Source organism: Solanum dulcamara, chromosome 9 (assembly GCF_947179165.1).
Source record: "Solanum dulcamara chromosome 9, daSolDulc1.2, whole genome shotgun sequence".
NCBI classification, from domain to species: Eukaryota; Viridiplantae; Streptophyta; class Magnoliopsida; order Solanales; family Solanaceae; genus Solanum; species Solanum dulcamara.
In genome coordinates, this window is record NC_077245.1 from 22,566,315 (window position 1) to 22,578,384 (window position 12,070).

The window sequence follows — 12,070 nt, forward strand, 5'->3', positions numbered from 1 at the left end:
GGAGGCGATGTGGGAGGTAGAGTCTGACATGCAAGCTCAATGCCCTTAACTTTTTGAGACTGCAGGTACCTTCCTTAATCTTATGTTCGAGGACGATCATCCTTTTTAGTAGTGGATGTTGTAATGACCTTGAGGGTCATTTTTGGAAATTTTCATGAAATTATCATTTTACCCTTATCATTAGTGCCCCTAAGTATTATTTGTTCAGTTTATGTGGTTGAATGTGTTAAAGTCTTAATAGTTAGTGAATTGGGCAAATTCTCAAGTTTTATAGAGTTAAGTTGTGAAAAAGTGATTTTTGGGACCAAACGGAGAAATGGGTCTCTAAATGGGATTCCATCAGTTCCATCAGCTCCACAATATGAAGACTGGTCTAGGAGAGTCGTCGGAAACAGATTTGGGGTTGATATGTGAATTTGAGGTCTTGAATTGAAAAGTAAAGTTTTAAATAAGTTGGTTTGACTTCGGTCAATATTTTGAGATTCGAGCGTCGGATGAGAATTCTATTAGTTTCGTTGTGTCTAGAACATCGAGTTTGGTCTAGTTGAGCATTGACTTAGAGCCCCAGGACCTTAATCGTCGTTTTGAGTTTTTAGGCCAAAGATTGAGTTTTCAGCCAATAAGGGGTTCAGGAGGGTATTTTGGTCAAAACAACTTCTTTTGAAAATCTGTCGAGTCCATTAAGTCTAGAATGTCAAATTCAATGTAGTAGCATATTCGATTTATTTTTATCGGACCCCGAATAATTTTTGAGGGTCCAATCGAAGTCAGTTTGAGTTGTGTTTCAGTTGTTGTTGCTGAGTTTTGGTGCAGCACATTTTCTTCATTGCAATCACGACCATATTGCAATAGTCTTTTCCTCCCAGTTTTCTTTGCGATCATGATGAATGGTGGCTCGCGATCACGATGCCCAAATTGATGTTGAACAGTGTTTAATCTGGAAAAACCCCATTTCCATAATTTTTGAGTTTCTTGAGCTTGTTGGGGAGATTTTAGAGAGGATTCTTCGAGTGATTTCATGGGGTAAGTGACATTTCACTAAAACCTTTCATATTCCATCATTTCTATTATGATTTCAACTCCTAAATCTTTAGTTTAAATCCTAAATTCCTTATTTTCCTCTCTAATCCGAATTTAAGAAAATTATGATTTCTAACTTGTTTGGTACTCTATTTCCATGGGTTTTTCAATCACAAACTCCCCTCAATGAGTAGAACATGATTTTTTCAATAGTTCAGATTTGTATCTTTTGAAATTTATCAATTTGTGGACTGTTTTACCCCCGATTCTGAAACCTATCAATATGGATGTCATTGGTCTCTTTATGACGCGTATGTTTCATTCTTTATAGTGGTTTTTATTCCAGACATTGAATTCGAGAGTTGATCATTTGGTGGTGGTGTTCGAGTGCTTTTCAGCTATCGAGGTAGGTTTGGCTATCCTTCTTGGGACTGAGTTGGGTTGATAAGTCAAATTCTATGTTGTAGACTTTGGGATGGGGTCGTAGTATAATTTGGGACTAATAATTGATATTGTGATACCCTTTGGGGGCTTATATGTGTTGTGTATCCCGTGTGGGGGCCTTATGTGATATTTTATATGTGGTTGAGACTGTGTAATCTATGACTTAACTAAGTAGAATTGTGAAAGGGTTATTTGACTTGTAATGCCAATTTGAGGGGTTGAGTTGATTGTTTTGAAGCATACCTGAGTATTGGAATATTGTTGAGTAAGGGGTGAACACTTAATTGTTGTATTTCCTTCTCATTACTGTCTATTGAGGGTGAATATCATGCTTAGGTTAAGTTTTGAGAACTTTGAACCTTTTACTACATGTTCAGTTGAATATTACCTCCATGCCTTATTCATTTTGATTGCATTCATCCTCATTCATACTATTATTGATCATTGGAAAGTTGAGAACTGTGGAAACCCTTTGAGAAAGAAAATGTGACATCTTTTGTATCCTTAACCATGAGTTAAGTGGCAAGCGAATGAGCCATTAGTAACATGAGAACTTGGCCATGAGTTTGGTGGCGAGGTAGATGATATATTAAGATTGTGACGTAGTATATGGTCTACAAGACCCCCATGGGTCCTACTTGATAGCACAGCTCAACAGGTGTATACGATAGGTTGTGCGACAACTTTGATCCCACCATACCATCATATCATTACATCATCATAGTGCATGCACTGCATTGATACCTTTGATAATTTTTTTATTTATTTAATTGTGATATTGAATTATAATTATGTGTTAACTTTATTCGCTTCGTTCTATATAAATTGGTCGCAGCGTAGCGGGAGTGGGACTTTTATGCGTGCAGGTGGAAGCGTTCCTTAGTTTATTTCATAGCTTTTGATTAATTCATTATACTCAATCGGTTAAACCTACTGAGTACATGTGGATTGTACTCACCCCTACTTCTGTGTCCATTTTGATGCAGATACTAGTTAGGGTACCCAGTGCTGTAGTTGATTCTAGTTGATGCATCATTATTGGATTAGTGGTGAGATCTTAAAATCCAGATCGCCGCTAGTCCATCTTTCATTTACAGTCTTTTTTATATTCAGAGACTTAAACTGTGTATTTAGATTCAGATTTTGTATCTAGATGTTCTTTACACTTATGACACCAGTTTTGGGATATTTTTATTGTCGTCCTTTATTTTGAGTTTATTTGTGGTCTGACTTCCCTTTGAGAGTCTCATATGGTTTTACTTTTCGGCCTACGCATTGGGATGAGGTTTGGGATGCATGTCATTATGACTTCAGTTTTTGGATCGTGACAAACATACTAGTTGGAGAGAATAAATACAACAAGTTAGGGTCCTACTAGACCAGTTCAAGGTAGATTAAACTCACAGAAAGGAAAATTAATTAGGACGTATTATAAAATGAGGGATCGTGAAGAGTTAGTGAAAATGATAGTTTTGGTTTGTCTACTTTTTTCGTTTGCTTCTTTTGATGCTTTTACTCATTATATACAATCAGTTTATAATTCCATGTTTAAAGGTATTTCTAGTAGTACTTGTAGATCAGATATTTTTAGACTTCACTGACAATATGCATATTATTTACGTTGGTTATTAACATATCTTCTATGTAGAGTTTCACTTATTTTTTATCTTGATCGTGCTATAAATAAAAATGATTATTTAACTATTACTTGTCAATGGATAGATAGTGATTTTGTCATGCAAAAACATATTTTAGTATTTCAATATGATGAAGACCGAAAACATACTTCATAATTTATTTCTGATTTTATATCAATGGTTGCAAAATATTATGGTATTCAACACAAAGTTTTATGTATTTCTTTTGATAATGCATCTAACAACACCGCTACTATTGATTCTTTAAAAACCTGAGCTTTTCCACCCCTTTAGATGATATTTTTCATATTAGATGTGCTTATCATATATATATATATATATAATTGTAAAAGATGGTATTTATTTTTTTTGAGCCAATAATTGAAAAAGTAAGGCATGCAGTTGGTTTTATTCAATGAAAATAACAGAAAAGCTAGACTTAAAGAATGTAAAAGAAAATATGAGAAAAATAATCTTAGACCAAGATTAATGCCTGAAGAAATTGAGACTGGCGAAATTTTACTTATGATTTTATAAAGATTTGTAATATTTATAAAGTCCCTATAACTACAATTTTTAATCAATATGCATATAAATTTTCCAAAGTCATATTGCAAAATATGATTGGACCAAAATTAATGATATTGTCATTTTTTTAGAAAATTTTTATTTGGCTACTGTTAAATTTTTCTGTGCTTATTATTATCCTATTGTTTGTAATATTTTAGCTTATATAACCAAAATTTCTTTATTGCTTATAAAATATAGATAGAAAAATAATTACAAAGAAGCTGTAACTGGAATGTTAGAAAAAAATTTAAAATATTTTTTCTTATTCCTCCTATTTATTTAATTGGTGCTATGTTAAATTCGTATATGAAATTTACTACTATGTTTGAATTTGTTCGCATTATATATAGTTTTTTAGAAAGTAAAAAAAGATGAAGAACCCAGTATGTTTAAGACAATGGGTGATACAAATGATCATATTCAAACATTATATAATAATTATATCGATTTACTTGATAATGTTACCCCTACTCATACTGTTCATCTATATCGTCCTTCTAACAAACCACCATCTTCTAAGAGATAGGTACAAGGTATGCCTACACATTGTGTTACTAATATTTTTGTTTGGAATAGAATACAGTCTACATCACAACGGAGCATAAATTGAGACAAACTTAATTATTATTTGAGACATGCCCTAGAGACTTATGATCAAAATAGTGTCAGCACACTAGAATGGTGGAAGACCAATCAAAAAAAATATCCAATACCATTAACCATGGCTAGGGATGTGCTAAATGTTTCAATGTCAATTGTTGCATCGGAGAGCGCATTTAGTCAAGGAAGGCAGCAGATCGGAGATAATCGACACTCATTAGGGAGCAATGCCATGATTTTTTTAGTTTGCCTCAGATATTGGATTAGATCAGAGAGAAGAGCTAAAGGAAGACCACAAGATACGAACGAAGAAAAAGAACTTGAAGAAATAATGTCAATTAGAGATCCTTTGCTACGGATTAGTTAATTTTGAAAATTATAAGTTAATTCTTGTTAATGTTAATACATATGAATTGAAGAAAATGATTCAAAATATGTAGAAATTATAATTTATTGTATACAACTAATTGTAAGTTTATTTTTGGTAACTTTGTATATTTTGAATTTTATCAATATATTAATAAAGTCAAACTTATTGAGTCTTTGCATTTCTTATAGCTTTTCCCCACAAATTTTGTATAATTCATTTAATTAATTTTATTTACTTTACATAATTATATTATATATTGAAAAATAAATTTGTATTCACTATACGATTTCAATACTTGTAAAAAGTATAATTATAACAGATAGTATATTGTAAGTATATTTGGTATACATTGGAAGTATATATATAATATAATGTAACTATATCACTATAATAAATAGTATATTATGAGTATATTTGGTATACTTTGTAAATATATATAATATAATGTAAGTATATTATTATAATAGATAGTAATATTATGAGTATATTTTGTATACTTTGTAAGTATATACAATATAATGTAAGTATATTATTATAATAGAAAGTATACTGTGAGTATATTTGGTATACTTTGTAAGTATATATATAATATAATGTAAATATATCACTATAATAGATAGCATATTGTGAGTATATTTGGTATACTTTAGTATATTGTGAGTATATTTGTTATACTTTGTAAGTATATATAATATAATGTATGTATATTATTATAATAGATAGTAATATTGTGAGTATATTTTATATACTTTATAAGTATATACAATATAATGTAGGTATATTATAATAATAGAGAGTATATTGTGAGTATATTTAGTGTACTTTGTAAGTATATATAATATATGTATATATATAATATAATATAACTATATCACTATAATAGATAGTATATTGGGAGTATATATTTGGTATACTCTGTAAGTATATATAGTATAATGTAAGTATATTATTATAATAGTTAGTAATAATGTGAGTATATTTATTATACTTTGTAAGTATATACAATATTCAATGTGATGTAAATATATTATTATAATAGAGAGTATATTATGAGTATATTTGGTATACTTTGTAAGCCTATACAATATTCAATATAATGTAAGTATATTATTATAATAGATATTAGTATATTGTGAATATATTTGGTATATATTGTAAGTATATACAATATTCAATGTGATGTAAATATATTATTATAATAGAGAGTATATTGTGAGTATATTGTGTAAGCCTATACAATATTCAATATAATGTAAGTATATTATTATAATAGATAGTAGAATATTGTGAATATATTTGGTATATATTGTAAGTATATACAATATTCAATGTGATGTAAATATATTATTATAATAGAGAGTATATTGTGAGTATATTTGATATATATTGTACGTAAATACAATATAATGTAAGTATATTATTATAATAGAGAGTATAATGTGAGTATATTTGGTATATATTGTAAGTATATACAATATAATGTAACTATATCACTATAATAGATAGGAAGTTGTGAGTATATTTAGTATATATTGTAAGTATATTATTATAATAGATAGTATATTATGAGTATATTTGATATACATTGTAAATATATATATAATATAATGTAACTTTATCACTATAATAGATAGTATATTGTGAGTATATAATGTAACTATATCACTATAATAGATAGTATATTGTGAGTATATGTGGTATACTTTGTAAGTATATTATTATAATAGATAGTAAGTTGTGAGTATATTTGGCATATATTGTATAATATAATGTAAGTATAATATTATATAGATAGTATATTGTTTGTAATTTGGTATACTTTGTAAGTATATATAATATAATGTAAGTATATTATTAAATATTTTAAATATATAAATTGTTATAATTATTTCTAAATTAAATAGATAACGATACACTATATTGACGATTGACTCAAATTTTTGAACAAATAAAAATCGATAAAAAAATAGCAAAACGGTGCCGAAACCCGGCCCAGCTCGTTATGCTCGGCCACTACACCCTTAATGGGTCATAGGCTGATCCGTCCCACCTTTTCTCATTGTTGGGCATGGATAAGCCCGATAACCCGGTGTTACTTTTCTTTAGCGGGCCGGTCCCGGCCTACTTAACAGCCGTAGCAAAAAGTACAGCATACTAATTTAAAATAGTAAGGTATGATATATTTTTTATTTGTACAATCATATCATTAACTTGTGCATTATTCAGTAACTTTATGTTGTTTAGTTCATTGGATTAACTAATAATATAAACAAAAAGTTAAACATAATTAAAGTTCTGATTTAAGAATTATAAGATCCAATATGGCACGAAGACAATTTTTTTTTTGAATAAATTATTGTCTTTTGTCTATTTTGAATGAATCATTTTTTCTTATTTTTGTGTATGATTAAAAACCAAATAACCGAACCGAACCAAACCAAACCGAAATCGATAACAACCAAATCGATGGATGTATATTTTATTTGGTTTGGTATGATTTTAATAATTTTAAAATTGATTAAATTAATTTGATTTTGGTTTTGACTAATAACCGATCCAAACTGACTCATAAACACCCATAATGAGAAGTCTTCTCTCCCACCCTTATCGAGTTCTTTTCTCTGAAAATATGACATAAGGCCGTTTAGAAGAGATAACCCTTACTTTAATCGGAATAAAACTCTTTAAAATAAGTAAAATTGAATTTTGCCTAGCAGCGAACGAATGCAACGAAGTACTGTTCGCTACAACAGACCCAGTTGATTGGTCGACTTTAACTTCAAAATTTAGTAAGGGCGGGATGAAAAATGCATCCCAAAAATTTAAATTTTCTCGATTTCATCGAGAAACTTCTAATGACGATGGAACAGATCGTTATAGATTCGTGGGAGTGAAAAATAGTATCAAAATTTGAAAAGATGAGTATTTATCTATAGAACCCACTGGTTCACTTTGCGGTCTATTCTGCGTACAACAAAATGGGCATTCTTGGCCGCAAAATTCCCCAAAGAAGCTCCACGTGGTCTACTTTGTTACTTTTTGGTAAATTGATTATAACTCTTTGTAGAAAGGTCCAAATGAGGAACAGTTTGATGCGTTGAAAACTAGATTCGAATATCTTTAATTTTAATAGGTAATGCACTATATCTTTAATTTTAATAGGTAATGCACTTTGTAACTCATCATATTATAAGATATATGCTTGTTCGAAATTGGACCTTGCACGAGCGTATACAAAAAAATAATGGCGAAACCCATAGGTGACCCCCTAAAGTTGGCACCAATTTTTCCTTAGACACCTCAACTAGGCTTTGTTTATTTTAGACACCTCAAGTAAGGCTCCGATGTGTCATTTTGACACTTTTTTGACAATCACCAAAATATATTAAGTGTGTGTAATGCACTCGCCTAACGTGTCAAAAACAGCAAATTAAATAAAGACACGTGACATATATATATATCAAAAATAATTATCAAATAATGACTTTTGAATAAAAAAAAATGACTAATAATTTGATGACACGTGATATTCTTTTATCCAAATAATAATTTTTTTTAAAAATAAAAATTAACAGCTATTAACCCCACCCACCCCGTAGTCATCTTCTCCAACCCCACCCACCCCAACCTCAACCCCTCCCCCACCCTATCAAATATTCTTCTCCTCCAACACCACCCAACGCTATCCAAATCATCTAAAGAGAAAAAAAATGGAGCTATAATAGCAAACAAAAATATAAATCAAATTGGATCAAAAAATTCGACCAACCTCCATTTTTTCCGGCAAGATTAATACAAATCTAAAATTATTTTCTTTGAAATTGTTATAGAATTCAAACCTTAAAGAATCCACAACAAAATTTGAAGTCCAATTAAAAAACAAATGGGCTATTCTCCAATTTCTCAGATTTCTAAGAACAACTTCAATAATACAAGTAGTAATCTTTGAACCCAACTCATCAAGTTCTTGGCTTTTGATGAATCAAGAGGCTTAGTGAATATGTGAACAAGTCTATCAACGATTCTTGAATCGTCTGGGGAGATTGGGGGAGGGGAATTTATGGGTTTTTGGGCAAATGGATGTTGAAGAAAAGGGAGAAAGATTGTGTTTTGTAAAAGAAGAACACGCAATGAAGAAGAAGAAGAAGAAATGAAGAAGAAAAAAAAGAAGAAATGAAGAAGAACAACAACAAAAAATAATAATAAAATATTTTTAAAGAAAAAAATATTTTTCACGCGTTTAAAATGGGTGCAGCACACGCAATGTGCCAAGTCAGCACAAAGTGTCAAAATGACATATCAGAGCCTTACTTGAGGTGTCTAAAATGAACAAAGCCTAGTTGAGGTGTCTAAGTGAAAGTTGGTGTCAACTTTAGGAGGCCACCGATAGATTTCGCCAAAAATAATCGATGGAGAAGCTTCCAACCCAATTTTGTGTTAGAGTTCCCTTATGACGTTAATTCACATCCAACATATTTTCCACATTTAAACCTTGAATTTTACGCCTAGATTCAATCAAATTCGTTAGGTTTGAATCTAATATAATATGTTAAATGGTTTAAACTTTAACCCAAAACTAGGAAGTGTTACACAAGTATTTCAATTTTATTTAAATAAAATGAAAATTTAATTATAGCCGTCTTTCATAATAGATATTTAAAATTATTTATCTATTTAATAATATTAACTATTACATAAATTTGTTCATGTCTTTTTTTTGTAATTTGACATTTAAAAACACTTTTTGAAAAGCCTGGCCAAACACAAATTACTGCACAAAAGTGCTTTTCAAATTAATTAGCCTAACACAAATTATTTTGCACCAAAAATACTTTTACTGAAAAACACTTAAAAAACACTTTTCAAAATAAATCGAATTTAGAAATTTGGTCAAACAAGCTATAAATTCAATATACGAGCTAATGCATAATATCACAAATATTCTTTCACTTTATTTGAAAATTTTAAAGTTAGAGTTAACATGAAATTGTGTTTGATTATAGCTTTTGCAACAATATTTGGTGTTTTAACATACTTTTTCTAAAACATGAAATATGATTTAAACAAAAAATATAATTTAAATGAGGTTGATTTTATATATAAAAAAATAAGAATAGGATGATTTAGGAAATAGAAAAGTGGAAATAAGATTTTGACTGATTTTCAAATTCCAAAAAGACAACCTCTAGTTATATTTGAAAAATGTTACGTGAAATAAAGTGAATATTTTTTTGATAAAATGTGAGATTTTAGAGAATTTAATTTTAAATATTTTAAATTAAAAAGCATGATTATAGTGGATGACGAGGGGTAAGTGGGTTAAAGGAGCATCTAGACTGAGAATAGGTTCTTGGAACATTGGGACGTTAACGGGTAAATCCATAGAGCTGGTTAAGATTCTAAAGAAGAGGAAGATTAATATAGCATGTGTCTAGGAGACAAAATGGGTAGGCTCTAAAGCTAAGGAGGTAGACGGGTATAAGCTTTGGTTTTCTGGTAAATCGAAGTATAGGAATGGGGTAGGCATTTTAATAGACAGTGATTTAAGGGATCAGGTGGTGGAGGTTAGGAGAGTCAATGATAGGATGATGTCGATTAAAATGGTCATTGAAGGGATCACGTTGAACATTATTAGTGCTTATGCGCCGCAAGCGGGCTTACGCGAGGAGGATAAGAGGCGCTTTTGGGAGGATTTGGACGAGTTAGTGGTAGGCATACCACCTACTGAGAAGCTTTTCATGGGAGGGGATTTCAATGGGCACATCGGGGCTATTTCAGGAGGGTATGATGATGTACATGGAGGCTTTGGCTTCGGGGACAGAAATGGAGGAGGAATCTCACTTCTGGATTTCGCAAGAGCTTTCGGGTTAGTGATAGCCAACTCGAGTTTCCCAAAGAAGGAGGACCACTTGGTAACCTTCTGTAGCTCAGTGGCTAAAACTCAGATAGATTTTTTACTCCTTAGGAAGGATGATAAAGGTTTGTGCAAAGACTGTAAGGTCATCCCGATCGATAACCTTACAACCCGATATAAGCTCTTAGTGATGGATTTAGGGATTAAGACGACGAGGATGAGGAGGGTCGAGGAAGAACGACCTAGGATCAGATGGGGGAGTTTGACAACCGTTAGGGCCCTAGAGATGGGAGAGAAATTGAAGGATATGGGAGCCTGGGATAGTAGTGGGGATGCGAACGGTATGTGGGATAGGACAGCTAGTTGTATTAGGGCTGTAGCAAGGGAAGTGTTAGGAGTCTCAACAGGCAGTCGTAGACGGCATCGAGGGGACTGGTGGTGGAATGAAGAAGTGCAAGGGAAAGTGGAAGCAAAGAAGCTGGTGTATGCTAAGTTGATGGAGAGCAGGGATGAGGTGGAGAAGTGGACGAATGGGGAACTGTATAAGATAGCGAGGAAGGAGGCGAAGTCCGCGGTTGCAATAGCAAAAATGGCAGCTTTTGAACGCCTTTATGCTGAACTAGAAGAGAAAGGCGGGGACAGGAAGCTATTCAAACTAGCCAGGGCCCGGGAGAGGAGGGCACGCGATGTGAATCAAGTGAAGTGCATTAAAGACGAGCACGGAAAAGTACTGACAGAGGAGACCCTTATCAAACAAAGATGGCAGTCTTACTTCCATAAACTTTTGAATGACAGTGGGGACACAGAAATTGTGTTGGGAGATTTGGAACATACAGGAAGGAGTCACGATATTGGGGGTTGTAGCAGTATTACGGTCGATGAGGTTAAAGGTGCTGTTCGTAGGATGCGCTGGGGAAGAGCGACCGGACCTGACGAGATTCCTGGAGAATTTTGGAAGAGTGCGGGCTCGGTAGGTTTGGAATGGCTGACTAGGTTATTTAATGTCATCTTTACGACTGCAATGATGCCCGTAGAATGGAGATCGAGCATCATGATCTCTCTATACAAAAACAAGGGGGATAGCTAGAGTTGCGACAACTATAGAGGTATCAAGCTTCTAAGCCATACTATGAAAGTGTGGGAAAGAGTGGTGGAGATGAGGGTGAGGAGAGGCGTGTCTATTTCAGAGAACCAGTTCGGATTTATGCCGGGACGCTCAACGACGGAAGCCATCCATCTTATGAGGAGACTAATGGAGCAATATAGGGAGAGAAAGAGAGACTTGCATATGGTATTCATCGACTTAGAAAAGGCTTATGATAAAGTCCCTCGAGAGGTACTATGGAGATGTTTGGAGGCTAAAGTTGTACCGGTAGCGTACATAAGGTTGATCAAGGACATGTACGAGGGTGCCAAAACCAGGGTAAGGACAGTAGGAGGGGACTCAGAACACTTTCCGGTGGTGATGGGGTTGCATCAAGGATCAGCCTTGAGTCCGTTTCTATTTGCCTTGGTGATGGATGTATTGACGCGACAAATTCAAGGTGAGGTGCCATGGTGTATGCTTTTTGCGGA